Source organism: Petromyzon marinus, chromosome 59 (genome assembly GCF_048934315.1).
Source record: "Petromyzon marinus isolate PM22_M1 ecotype Great Lakes invasive population chromosome 59, UKy_Petmar_22M1.pri1.0, whole genome shotgun sequence".
Taxonomy (NCBI): Eukaryota; Metazoa; Chordata; class Hyperoartia; order Petromyzontiformes; family Petromyzontidae; genus Petromyzon; species Petromyzon marinus.
This window is the reverse complement of record NC_133725.1, coordinates 3,839,784-3,853,651: the sequence shown is the minus strand read 5'-3', so window position 1 is coordinate 3,853,651 and position 13,868 is coordinate 3,839,784. Positions and strand designations below refer to the sequence as shown.

General features: G+C 52.9%; 2 protein-coding genes across 6 annotated transcripts in view; one reads left to right on the top strand and one right to left on the bottom strand.

Moving 5' to 3' along the window:
- The window catches only part of ATP13A1 (ATPase 13A1), a 206,111-nt gene that overhangs the window by 46,323 nt on the left and 145,920 nt on the right, over window positions 1-13,868 (top strand). The window lies entirely within an intron of this gene.
- Window positions 10,013-13,868, bottom strand: part of LOC142905805 (uncharacterized) — a 91,053-nt gene continuing 87,197 nt past the window's right edge. The window contains exon 24 of the mRNA XM_076052932.1: window positions 10,013-13,757. The gene's annotated coding sequence lies outside the window, so the exon portion shown is untranslated. The remainder of the gene's footprint in view (window positions 13,758-13,868) is intronic.

Here is a 13,868-nt window from a genome sequence, read left to right as displayed (position 1 = left end):
CATAGACACACACAGAGACCCATAGACACACACAAAGACCCATAGACCCACACTCAGACCCATAGACTCACACAAAGACCCATAGACCCACACTCAAACCCATAGACACACACAGAGACCTATAGACTCACACTCAGACCTATAGACACACACAATGCGTGGCGCGTCCCGCGTCATAACGCCGCTTGTCCAGCGTCATACCACGAACGCCGCCGCCTTTACGCCGCCGTCGCCTCATCGTCTGTATCTACAAAACCCTAACAGGGCTCCCCTCCGGGCACCGCAGCCTCGCAACATGCAACACCGCCGAGCCGTAGAAGCTTGCGGATCTTCGGGGGGGGGTGGCATCGATAAGTTTACAGTCGCTTTGCCTGGAGGGGCAATGAGAGGAGGGTAGAGGCTCAGCCCCCCCCCCCCCCCCAAGTTCGACTGCTTGTTGGGGGGGACAGGGAAACAACGCCGTAGACATCAAGGGTGACGAATGCTTGCGTTTGCAATCTAGCATTCATACGCACTTTACACTACACTATACACTACACTATACACTACTATACGCTACGATACACTACTATGCACTACGATATACACTACTATACACTACACTATACACTACTATACACTGCACTATACACTACACTATATACTACTATACACTACGATACACTACTATACACTACTATACACTACTATCCATTGCACTATACACTACTATACACTGCACTATACACTATACTATACACTACGATACACTACTTTACACTACACTATACACTATACACTACGATACACTACTATACACTACACTATACACTACACTATACACTGCACTATACACTACTATACACTACACTATACACTACCCTATACACTGCACTATACACTATTATACACTAATACACACTACACTATACACTACTATACACTGCACTATACACTACTATACACTGCACCATACACTACACTATATACTACTTTACACTACGATACACTACTATACACTACACTATACACTACACTATACACTGCACTATTATACACTACTATACACTACACTATACACTACTATACACTACTTTACACTACACTATACACTTCACTTTACACTACACTATACACTACTATACACTACACTATACACTACTATACACTACACTATACACTACACTATACACTGCACTATTATACACTACTATACACTACACTATACACTACTATACACTACTTTACACTACACTATACACTTCACTTTACACTACACTATACACTACTATACACTACACTATACACTACTATACACTCCACTATACACTACTATACACAACTTTACACAACACTATACACTACACTATACACTACTATACACCACACTATACACTACACTACACACTACACTATACACTACACTATACACTAATATACACCATAAACTACGATAGATTAGTGAAGAACAATGGTTGTGGGGCGTGCCCCTCCCCCCGCACCAACCCACCCTCGCCCTCCCCCCCTTCCCCCTCCTCCCCCCAAATCGTTCCATTTCACTCTCCCGGTTCGCCCACCCAACGCGACCCCTGCCACTTGGCCACGTGGCGAGCTTGCGAGTTGCAGGAGGAGTGCCTCAGCTCGCACGATATCCGCGCGTCTCCACTCCGGATCGATGGCCATTTAAATGTAAATCGAGGGCACGGGGTTATACACCGTGGTGGTGGTGGTGACATTAGCGGCGGCGGTGATGGTGGTGGTGGTGGTGATAGGGGTGGTGGTAATGGTAGTAGTGATGATGATGGTGGTGGTGGTGACGTTTGTGGTGATTGTTTTAATGGTCTAGTGCGGTGGTTCTTAACTCGTGGGGTGTGCGAGCTCCATCTCCTGTGGGTGTTCACGCTCCATCCCCTGTGGGTGTGTAAGCTCCATCACCGTGGGGTGTTCACGCTCCATCCCCTGTGGGTGTGCAAGCTCCATCCCCCGTGGGGTGTTCACGCTCCATCCCCTGTGGGTGTGCAAGCTCCATCACCGTGGGGTGTTCACGCTCCATCCCCTGTGGGTGTGCAAGCTCCATCCCCTGTGGGTGTGCAAGCTCCATCCCCTGTGGGTGTTCACGCTCCATCTCCTGTGGGTGTTCACGCTCCATCCCTGTGGGGTGTTCACGCTCCATCCCCCGTGAGGTGTGCAAGCTCCATCCCCTGTGGGTGTGCAAGCTCCATCCCCCGTTGGGTGTGCAAGCTCCATCCCCCGTGGGTGTGCAAGCTCCATCCCCTGTGGGTGTGCAAGCTCCACCCCCTGTGGGTGTGCAAGCTCCAACCCCCTTGTGGGGTGTTCAAGCTCCATCCCCTGTGGGTGTGCAAGCTCCATCCCCTGTGGGGTGTTCAAGCTCCATCCCCTGTGGGTGTGCAAGCTCCATCCCCTGTGGGTGTGCAAGCTCCATCCCCTGTGGGTGTGCAATCTCCATCCCCTGTGGGTGTGCAAGCTCCATCCCCCGTGGGTGTGCAAGCTCCATCCCCCGTGGGTGTGCAAGCTCCATCCCCTGTGGGTGTGCAAGCTCCATCCCCCGTGGGTGTGCAAGCTCCATCCCCTGTGGGGTGTTCAAGCTCCATCCCCTGTGGGTGTTCACGCTCCATCCCCTGTGGGTGTGCAAGCTCCATTCCCTGTGGGTGTTCACGCTCCATCCCCTGTGGGTGTTCACGCTCCATCCCCTGTGGGTGTACAAGCTCCATCCCCTGTGGGTGTGTGCAAGCTCCATCCCCCGTGGGGTGTTCACGCTCCATCCCCTGTGGGTGTGCAAGCTCCATCACCGTGGGGTGTGCAAGCTCCATCCCCTGTGGGTGTTCACGCTCCATCCCCTGTGGTCTGTGCAAGCTCCATCCCCTGTGGGTGTGCAAGCTCCATCACCGTGGGGTGTTCAAGCTCCATCCCCCGTGAGGTGTTCACGCTCCATCCCCTGTGGGTGTGCAAGCTCCATCCCCTGTGGGTGTGCAAGCTCCATCCCCCGTGGGTGTGCAAGCTCCATCCCCTGTGGGTGTGCAAGCTCCATCACCGTGGGGTGTGCAAGCTCCATCCCCTGTGGGTGTTCACGCTCCATCCCCTGTGGTCTGTGCAAGCTCCATCCCCTGTGGGTGTGCAAGCTTCATCACCGTGGGGTGTTCAAGCTCCATCCCCTGTGGGGTGTTCACGCTCCATCCCCTGTGGGTGTGCAAGCTCCATCCCCTGTGGGTGTGCAAGCTCCATCCCCTGTGGGTGTGCAAGCTCCATCACCGTGGGGTGTGCAAGCTCCATCCCCTGTGGGTGTTCACGCTCCATCCCCGTAGGGTGTTCACGCTCCATCCCCTGTGGGTGTGCAAGCTCCATCCCCTGTGGGTGTGCAAGCTCCATCCCCTGTGGGTGTGCAAACTCCATCCCCTGTGGGGGGTGTGAGATGTCCCTTTCTCGGGGGGTAGCCGGACATGGGCAGATTTGTGTTTGCTTGTTTCAAGAAGGGTAAATAATCGCAAACAGAAAATATGCACGGGGCGACGTGAAGTACAACTTTGTTTCATCAAACTCTCCGTGTGCTTATTAACATTGCGCAAACAAAATAACGACTGAGAATCAAAGGGAAGTGCAAGGCTCCAGCAAATTTTGATTTAAAGCTTTCGTGACTGCAGTAATTCATACTCTTAGCTCTTTCGATAAAGTCACGTTGAAGGGAAACAATAAAATAATAAAATGTGTATAAAAACACTATAGCTCCGGTAAATGTTCAGAGCCACTGCTGTAGAGCAATGTGTGTGGTGGTGGTGGTGATGAAAGTTTTGCTACGGTGTGTGTGTAGGTGTGTGGGTGTGTGTCACTGTGTGTGCTGAGGGAGGGTGGCGTTTGTGCACAGACTGCCCTATATGACATCATAACAACAGTCTGGACCACTGGGCGGGTTCCGCAGGATTGGAAGGATGCCCTGGTGGTCCCCCTCTTTAAGAAGGCGGACCGCACAGACTGTAACAACTACAGGGGCATCTCACTCCTCTGTGCCGGGAAAGGTCCTGGCAAGGATTATTCAACATCGCCTTGCCAGGCACGCTGAGGAGAGGCTTGCGGAGCCCCAATGCGGTTTCAGGAAAGGGCGGTCCTGCACAGATGCCATATTTTCTATCCGTCTGCTACAGCAGAGGTGTAGGGAATTCTAGCAAGACCTACATCTCTGCTTTATTGACCTGGTCAAGGCCTATGATACCATCAGTAGGCCTGGGCTCTGGGTTGTTCTTCGTGCTTTTGGAGTCCCTGACCCTCTGCTCACGATCATTAAGGACCTTCATGATGGTGAGCGGGCCCGGGTAAAACTACGTGGCCGGGAGTCAGAGCCATTCCCTGTACACCTTGGGGTGCGACAGGGATGTCCTCTGGCTCCCACATTATTTAACATCTATTTTGACCACGTAGTTCGTCAAGCATTCAATAGCTGTACCGGGGGAATCTCCATATGGTACAGATATAATGGGAGGCTGATCGATGCCTGGGTGCGGTCAAGGGATGGCTCCCTATTGCTCAACCACGTTATGTATGCCGATGATTTGGTAATAGCCGCTCATTCAGAGGAGGAGTTGGAGACGCTTCTGCTGAGACTGGAGCGTGCCACTAAGAGGTGAGGCCTTACCATCAGCCCCACCAAAACTAAGCACCTGCCTTGGTATTTTGTACCATCGGACACTACACCCCCACAACTCCCAATCGGTGATGGGGCAGTTGTGGAGAGAGTGGAGAGTTTCCCATACCTGGGCAGTGTGCTTATGACTGGCTCCAGTTTAACAGCAGAGGTCTCACTCCGAATCAGTCGAGCGGCAATATCTTTTCATCGGTTGCGTAACGCTGTGTGGAAGCTACCTGGTCTGTCGCTCCGCACTAAGCTTCAGGTCTTCTCGGCCACGGTCATTCCCTTCCTTCTCTACGCTTGCGAAACGTGGACCCCCCTAATGGAACATCTTCGCCGGTTAGAAACATTTAGGCTTGCCTGCCTACGATCCATCCTGGGTTTAACCAGACTGGATTGTGTGAGGAGCTCACAAATCCTTGAAAGATCTGGGCAGGGTCCCATCGGTGAGCTCCTCCGGCAGGCAAGGCTGCGATGGCTGGGTCATGTAGCCCGCATGCCCAGCCACCGCATGCCGAAACAGCTTTTGTTTGGCCGGATTGAGGGGGCTAAGCGGGCGCGGCACGGGCTAGAGAAGAGATGGAGTGATGTGGTACAGGAGGACGTGGAGCTGAGTGGACTTGCCGATGACTGGTACCAGCGGTGTCAAGATCGGCCTCTGTGGAGGAGGCTCGTGAAGGATGCTACTGGGCAGTTGGAGGCAGTCGCCCTCCAACAACAACGGAGGACGGAGGAGCGACGCTCAGAACAACGAGCGGAGCGCCGGGTGGCTAAAGCACAGCAGATTGGCACATTAGGGGGCACAGGTGGTGCATCAGCCAGTCATCTCAGTCAGTCGACCCGTGGCACCTGGGTCTGCCCCGTGACCTCCTGCCAGCGGGCGTTTCGACACTTCACGTGGCCTCAGGGTGCACATAAGCTGGCACAAGCGTCGTGGTGACGTCACCGCCACTTAGTGGCGAATGGCGGTTGTTGTTGTTGTGTGTGTCACTTTGTGTGTGCGTGTGTCACTGTGTAGTGTAGTCGCGGTCGCGGTTAGCGCTACGCTGCGCTATGAACCTGGCGACCCGGGTTCGATTCCCGCTCAAGGGCAACACCAGTGACGATTATCTGAACCGGTCATGGGCCTCCCCTAGGTCGACTCAGCCTCAAATGAGTACCTGGTGCGGTGTGTAGTAAACATCGCCACTGGGGAGACAAAGGCGGCTGGGCGTGGTGCTGGTCACCCACCCCCTCATGTGCCGTGCCGGCCTTCATAGGTGTTGGTCGCTGACACACTTGTCCCAGCAGTCTGTTAAGGCTACACGGGTGATCTTTGTCTTTGGTGCTGATCGGTGATGGTTTTGATGGTGGTGATGGTTCCTGTGATGGTACCTATGGTGGTGGTGATGGTGGCAACGGTGTTAGCGGGAGTGGTGACATTAGTGGTGATGGTCGTGATAATGGTGGTGGTGGTGGTGACAGTTGCGGTGAAGGTGGTGGAATTGGTGATGAGTGTGGTGATGATGATGGTGATGAGTGTGATGATGGTGGTGACGATGATGATGATGGTGGTGGTGATGGCGACGTTCACATTCACACAAAATTATTCACACTGCACGAAGACAAAAATCCCCCGTATAGCCTGTAACAGACTCTAGGGGCAAGTGCTGTTAGCGAGCACCTATGAAGGCTGGAACGGTACACGAGGGGGTGGGTGGCCAGCAACCACGCCCGACCGCCTTTGTCTCCCCAGTGGCAACACACACACACACACCGACACACACACACCGACTTCAAGAAACGCACGGCAATCGATCACGTGACCCTGCTGCCACCATGACATTCCGTGACCCTGGCTCTGATGCCCCGTTCCTGTAAATGGCTTTACCGGAGGTGGGGTAAAGTGTGGGGGGTTGGTGGGGGGGGGGCTTCCACCCACCCACCCCCATCCCCCCACCAACCCAACCCCCACCCCCCCCCCCCACTGCTAACCCACGTGGCACACGACGCTCACACACAGCAGACAAAGACAAAGATCCCCCGTGTAGGCTGTGACAGACTGTTGGGGCAAGTGCTGTTAGCGAGTAGCAGCAGCACCACCTGTATAGGGCTACCGGCACTGTGGCACACGAGGGGGTGGGTCGTCAGCAGCCACGCCGGGCCGCCTTTGTCTTTCTACAATCTCTGGCACACACAAAGACAAATATCTCCTCCCCCCCCACCCACCCACACCCCGTCTAGCCTTACTGGCGAAACGTCGTACTCGGATTGTAAATGTTGTGGCTCGGCTCCCCAACACACAACCGGTTAGTGCTGTACCAGTGACGAATTGGCCGCGTTCTGTTCACGTGACGCGACCTTACTAGTTGGCTGTGTCGGGTGGTGGCGGGTTTAACGACACAACATTTGTATATTTCACGCGATCCTAACCCCCTTTCAACGAAAACAGACCCCTGTATTATGTACAATTGGCTCTTGATCGTAGTTGACATCGTGTGTGTTAGTGTAAACAAATCGGTGTGAGCACTTTTAGGGGTGGTACATAAATGACGTCACGCGATTTTGGACGATTTTTTAACCCCCCCCCCCCTCAAATATGACGTCACAAAGCTCTGCCCCCCCCGCCCCCCACAAAATAAAACATGCTCTAAATCGCTTTAAACTATTGTCATTGTAGCGCGTATTTAATGCGGCGCTGACACTCTGATGTTGCAGGAGAAAACATTTATATATATAAAAAAAGTCTACTTAATTAAGTAGAACGCGTTGTCAATATTTATTTATAAAGTTGCGGAATTTTGATGTGACGTCACATTTCTCAAACACCCCACCCCCTCCCCCGCCGCCCACCTCGTCACACATCGTCACACAAATCTCTGACCACGCCCCCTCCTCCCCACCCCCACCCCTAGGTGCGTGACGTCATTTATGGACGGTGGTGACTCGCACTCAAAAACAATCATCTTCGCGGTGACGACAAACCACGCGCAACATCGCCATCTGCTGAGCAGCCAACGACGCTCGAAAAAAAGTCTTCGTTGACAACACCGTGGGTTCTTTGAATGACGTCACGCACCTAGGGTGGTGGTGGGTGGGTGGGTGGGGGGCGGGGTCAGACATTTGTGACGGTGTGTGACGAGGGGAGGGGGGAGGGGTTTGAGAAATGTGACGTCACATCAAAATGCGTAAGCTTCACCTGAAGAAGGCTACTTGTGTTGTGGCCGAAACGTCGTGTTTTATTTTATTGTTTTATTTTATTATTTCATTCTCATTCTACATGACTTTACCGAAAGAACCCAAGAAGATATAGACAACACGTTCTGCTTATATTCTTGGTTCTTTCGGTAAAGTCACGTAGAAGGTGAAACAATAAAATAATGAAAATATAAAACAATTAAATTCTCACGACGTTTCGACTGCAACACAAGCAATCATCATCGGGTGTGAAAACCACAGCAAGAAAATGTTCTTTCGTGAGAATTTTATTGGTTTATCATATTTTTATTATTTTATTTTTTCCCTTCTACGTGGTGACTTTACCGAAAGAACCAATAATATGAATCCCTGCAGTCACGAAAGCTTTAAATCGAAACGTTCTACTTAATTAAATAGACGTTTTAATAAATGTTTTCTCCTGCAACATCAGAGTGCAGCGCCACATTAAATACGCACTACAATGACAATAAATTTCGATTTAAAGCTTTCGTGACTGCAAGAATTCATCTTCTTTGGTTCTTTCGGTAAAGTCACCACGTAGAATGAGACGCTACGAATCTTAACAACGTTCATTGAAGCTCTGTCGTCCCGACAGGTTTGTTCCTTTCACCTGAAGAAGGCCACTTGTGTTATGGTCGAAACGTCGTGAGAATTTTATTGTGTTATTTTATTATGTTATTCTCATTCTACGTGACTTTGCCAAAATAACCAAAGAAGTACAATGACAATAGTTTAAAGCGATTTGAAGCATGTTTTATTTGGGGGGGGGGGGCAGAGCTTTGTGACGTCATATTTGAGGGGGGGGGGTCTGACTATTTGTGACGCAGTGTGACGAGGGGGGAGGGGTAAGAAATCGTCCAAAATCGCGTGACGTCATTTATGGACGGCCCCTTACAACAACAATACAATATTAATGCCATACATACTGGGTTGATGAAACAAAGTAAGTTGTGTTTTTTTTTTACTTTGCCCAGTGCTTGATTTGTGTCTTCGATGATTTGCGCGTCCGAAAACAAATCTGGCCGCGACTCGCACGCGCACCTCCAGAAAGGGGATCTCGCGCCACCGCCAGGGGGTGGCGTGAGATCGACAGGAGATCGACAGGAGATCGACAGGAGATCGACAGGAGATCGATGTGAGATCGACAGAAGATCGATATGAGATCGACGGGAGCGGTGGTGCAGCGATTAGGGCGCAGCGCTAACAGCGGAGCCCGTGAACCGAGGCCTCGATTCCGAAGCCAAGGGTAACACCGGTGCCGATTGTCCGTCGCGGGCCGTGTGAAGTGGGGTCACAGGCCGCGTGAAGTGGAGTCACGGGTCGTGTGAAGTGGAGTCACGGGTCACGTGAAGTGGGGTCACGGGTCGCGTGAAGTGGAGTCACGGGTCGTGTGAAGTGGGGTCACAGGGTCGTGTGAAGTGGGGTCACGGGTCTTGTGAAGTGGAGTCACGGGTCGTGTGAAGTGGGGTCATGGGTCGTGTGAAGTGGGGTCACGGGTCGTGTGAAGTGGAGTCACGGGTCGTGTGAAGTGGGGTCACGGGCGGTGTGAAGTGGAGTCACGGGCCGTGTGAAGTGGAGTCACGGGTCGTGTGAAGTGGAGTCACCGGCCGTGTGAAGTGGAGTCACGGGCCGTGTGAAGTGGAGTCACGGGCCGTGTGAAGTGGAGTCACGGCCGTGTGAAGTGGGGTCACGGGTCATGTGAAGTGGGGTCACGGGTCGTGTAAAGTGGGGTCACGGGTCGTGTGAAGTGGGGTCACGGGTCGTGTGAAGTGGAGTCACGGGCCGTGTGAAGTGGAGTCACGGGCCGTGTGAAGTGGGGTCACGGGTCGTGTGAAGTGGGGTCACGGGTCGTGTGAAGTGGAGTCACGGGTCGTGTGAAGTGGAGTCACGGGTCGTGTAAAGTGGAGTCACGGACCGTGTGAAGTGGAGTCACCGGCCGTGTGAAGTGGAGTCGTGGGCCGTGTGAAGTGGGGTCACGGGTCGTGTGAAGTGGGGTCACGGGTCGTGTGAAGTGAAGTCACGGGTCGTGTGAAGTGAAGTCACGGGTCGTGTGAAGTGGAGTCGCGGGCCGGGTTTGTCCCGTGGGCCATTGGTTTGCCACCACTAGTGCAGTGCCATTTCAACCTTTCACCACCTTCATACATTCAACGGTGACACGAACTGCGTACGGACAAAGGCACTCTGCGCTTTCAGGGAAACGTGTGTAGTGTTTTATTATTATTATTATAATACAAACAGCTTAGACAATACAATTCACACAAACTAAGTCATTGAATCTAGATTCAATGACTTAGCCACTGCGAGTGACGTCCTTTGTTCGACCAGGTTGAGAACTCCATTGAGATGAATTTCTCTCGTTTCAGATTCAAATCCTTTATATAACCAGATCATAACCCACTGAGGTTAAGTTCTCTCTCTTGAGATTAGAATCCTTTATTTAACCAGATCACAACCCATACAGATAACTTTATCTTGCTTGAGATTTAAATACATTATTTAACCAGATCACAATCCATTGAGATGAATTTTTCTCTCTCTTGAGATTCAAATCCTTTATTTACCTCGATCGCAAACACAATGAGATAAATTTATCTCGCTTGAGATTCAAATCCTTTATTTAACCAGATCACAACCCACTGAGATAAATTTATCTCGCTTAAGATTCAAATCCTTTATTTAACCAGATCACAACCCACTGAGATAAATTTATCTCGCTTGAGATTCAAATCCTTTATTTAACCCGATCACAACCCATTGAGATGAATTTCACTCTTGAGATTCGACATCCTTTATTGAACCAGGTGAGCACCCATGTCCTTTGGTCCTGATTTCGAATCGGTTCTATGTTCAATTCACCTTTGTTGTGGATTACATCGCCTCTAGTGACCGGGGGGGGGGAGGGGGTGATGGTGAACCCCCCCTCCCACCCACCCATCGATCGGAGCGTAGACCAACCGCCTCCTCTCTGGCCTCGGGCGATTGCCCGGACACGTCGGACAATTTCCCAAAACGCTCAGATCATTGCACGAAAAACTTTCACCTGCCGTACACTCTTCCTCTATATATATTTCTTTTTAAAAAACGTAATAATAATAAAAATAAACGCCACGCGCCACGCCCCATTGCATTGTGGTTGCCGCACCGCCGCCAATCAAGCAAGGGTGTCTCGTGTTCACGTGAACCCAAAACGTGCCCATACTCTTTGGCTCTTTCGGTAAAGTCGCGTAGTCAGAAATAAAATCAAATAAATCACGACGTTACGATCGCAAAGGAATGCCCGATGGCGACCGCTTGTGCCGAGATCGAAACGTCGTCATTTGTTTCACGCTATTTCTAACTACTAACGTGACATTCACCGATAGAACCAGAGAGTATGGATTCCTGCGGTCACGAAAAGCTTCAAGTCAAAACGTGGCCAATTCGTTCCGGGGCGCAGCACTAACCGGTTGCGTGCTGGAGAGCAAGGCCAGGCAGCTCCGAGCTCTGGGCCGTCGCCCAATGCTGCACGGTCGCTGTAGTCACTGGCGAAACGTCACGGCGACTCGAGTGATAAATGTCGCGGGGGCACGCTCTCCAACACACAAACCGGTGGTGCTGTACTCGTGTAAGGGATCTGCGAGCCACGCTAACGCGCGCGCACCACGCAGGCACGGCATCTCCGCTCTCACGAACAGGCACCAATCACACGCGCGGGGTATACGCTGGACGGGGGTCGGGGGTTAAAGGGCAAATGACGTCACCCGGTCCAGAAGGCGTACCAGACGCGGATGTGTATTGGGGCGTATTGGGAGCAAGGGCCGGAGAGGTGAAAAGGGGCTGTGGGAGGTGTGTTCGGGGGTCGCTTTGGAACCAGAGTTGCTGTGCGTTGCTGAATTGAAGAAGTGGTTCGACTATTCTCCGACTCCTCTTCACTAGCGTCGAGTTGGCACGTTTTTATTCTTTGGGTCTTCCGGTCAAGTCACGTGGGGATAGGTTTCAAAGAAATTAACAAAAGTGACTTTCAAAAAAAAACTACGACGTTTCGATGGCGACGCAAGCGATCGCCGTCAGGAAGAACGCTCGCGTTGCGATCGAAACTTCGTAGTTATTTTTGTTATTTGCTTTGAACCTATCGACGACGTGACTTTACCGGAAGACCCCAAGGATATGAATTCCTGCAGTCACGAAAGCAATTAAGTCGAGATTTGGCACGTTTTGTTCACGTGACGCGCTTTGGATGGTGGTGTCGGGTTTAACGACAGAACATTTATATATATACGTGATCTAACACCCCCCCCACCCACCCCAAAAAAAACCTCTCATGGATGATATTGGTCACGAAAGCATCAATAAACTGTGTTGTGGCCGTTTGTGCTTTTGTAACACCGCTGCGAACAGTGTCAGCATCACCATCTAGCGGTTCTTCTTCTTAACCGCAGCATCCCTGGGGAGGGGCGGGGAGGGTGCGAGATGCCCCCCTATCACGGCCAGATTTTGTCTTTAGAAGGAGAATCATCGAAAAACACTAATTAAGCACGGGGCAAAGTAAGTAACACGACTTCCTTTGTTTCATCAAGCGCTGTGCCAAAGAAGTTCAACGTACGCACACCCCAAGCGCACGCGCGCACACGAAGACAAAGATCCCCCGTGCGGCCTGAACGGACTGTCGGGGCGAGTGCTGTTAGCGAGCACCGCCTGTGAAGGCCGGCACGGCACACACGAAGGGGGTGGGGTGGCCAGCGCCACTCCCGGCCGCTTTTGTATCCCGCAGTGGCGGTGTTTACAAATTACACACCGCACCAGGTAATCATTTGAGGCCGAGTCGACCTAGGGGGAGGCCGAGGACCGGTTAAGACAATCGACGCCGGCGTTGACCGTGAGCGGGATTCGAAACCCGGGTCGCCGGGTTCGTAGCGCGGCGTAGCGCTAACCGCTACACCACCGCTCCCCCACACGCACACACCTACACATACATACACACCTACACGCACACACACACACAGATACGTGCACGCGCACGTACACGCGCGCGTACACGTACACGTACACGCGCGCGTGCACGACCCGCCACAAGGCAGTGATGATGACCGCGGGCCCCGGCGAGCCACCGATCGCCGGTTCGACGAGGAACGCGCGGGAGCTCGCAAAGTGTACTCCTTCGTGGGCCGGCAAAGAAGCCCACCTACTCTTCCACGGTGGCCAGACCAGGGGGGCGGGCGGGGGGCTGGTGGGTGGCCAGCACCGCGCCCCGGCCACCTTTGTCTCCCCCAGTGGCCGATGTTTACTGCGCACATTGTGCCGAGCAAACTCGTCCGGTGGCCGAGTCGCCCCGGGGGAGGCTCGGCACCGGTTCAGATAAATGAATCGTCACCGGTGTTGGTGGCCGTGAGCGGGAGTGGTGGTCCGGCGTCGACCGGGAGGAGCTTTCGTGGAAATTCAAACCCCGGGAATCTTCCGGGGGTTTGATCTTCCACGGGGCTGCCCGCGGTCCACCCTGAGGCGCGTCCGTTCGCACACACCACGGTGGCAGGAGCAGTTACGCGCGGACGATACCCGATGCACAAATGGACAATTAAAACCTCTCCGGCAGTAGTAGTGTTGCGTGATTGTGGGTCATCCGGAACGGAGACCGTAGTGTAACGTGCGATGACGCAATGGAAACCCCCCCCCCCCCCCCCCCACAATCCACAAATACGAAGGAGGAGACATCACAGCGATGACGACGACTCCGCTGGCTTCTGCCGACGCGGTTGTCCGCCGGCTCGGCCACCCGAACGCGACATCTTTGAGTCGCTGGCCCCTGCGTCGACATCAGCAGGAAGCGGCAATTTGAAGTCGGGCGTTTCAACCGTCGCCCGCCGCCGTGGGAAGGGTGGTCGAACCGGTCGACCTCCCGGATCCACAAGTCCAGCCGCGTCCCCCCCGGGGCCCTGCGCACGCGACCGCGGGGTTTAGTCCGCCGCTGTAAACAAGAGCGGCGGAATCGCCCATCACGGATTTGCCCGAATGTAGGAGGACGTGGGAGTGGCGTTTACCCAGTAGGGGCGTGTCTCTGCCCATATATGGAAGGCAG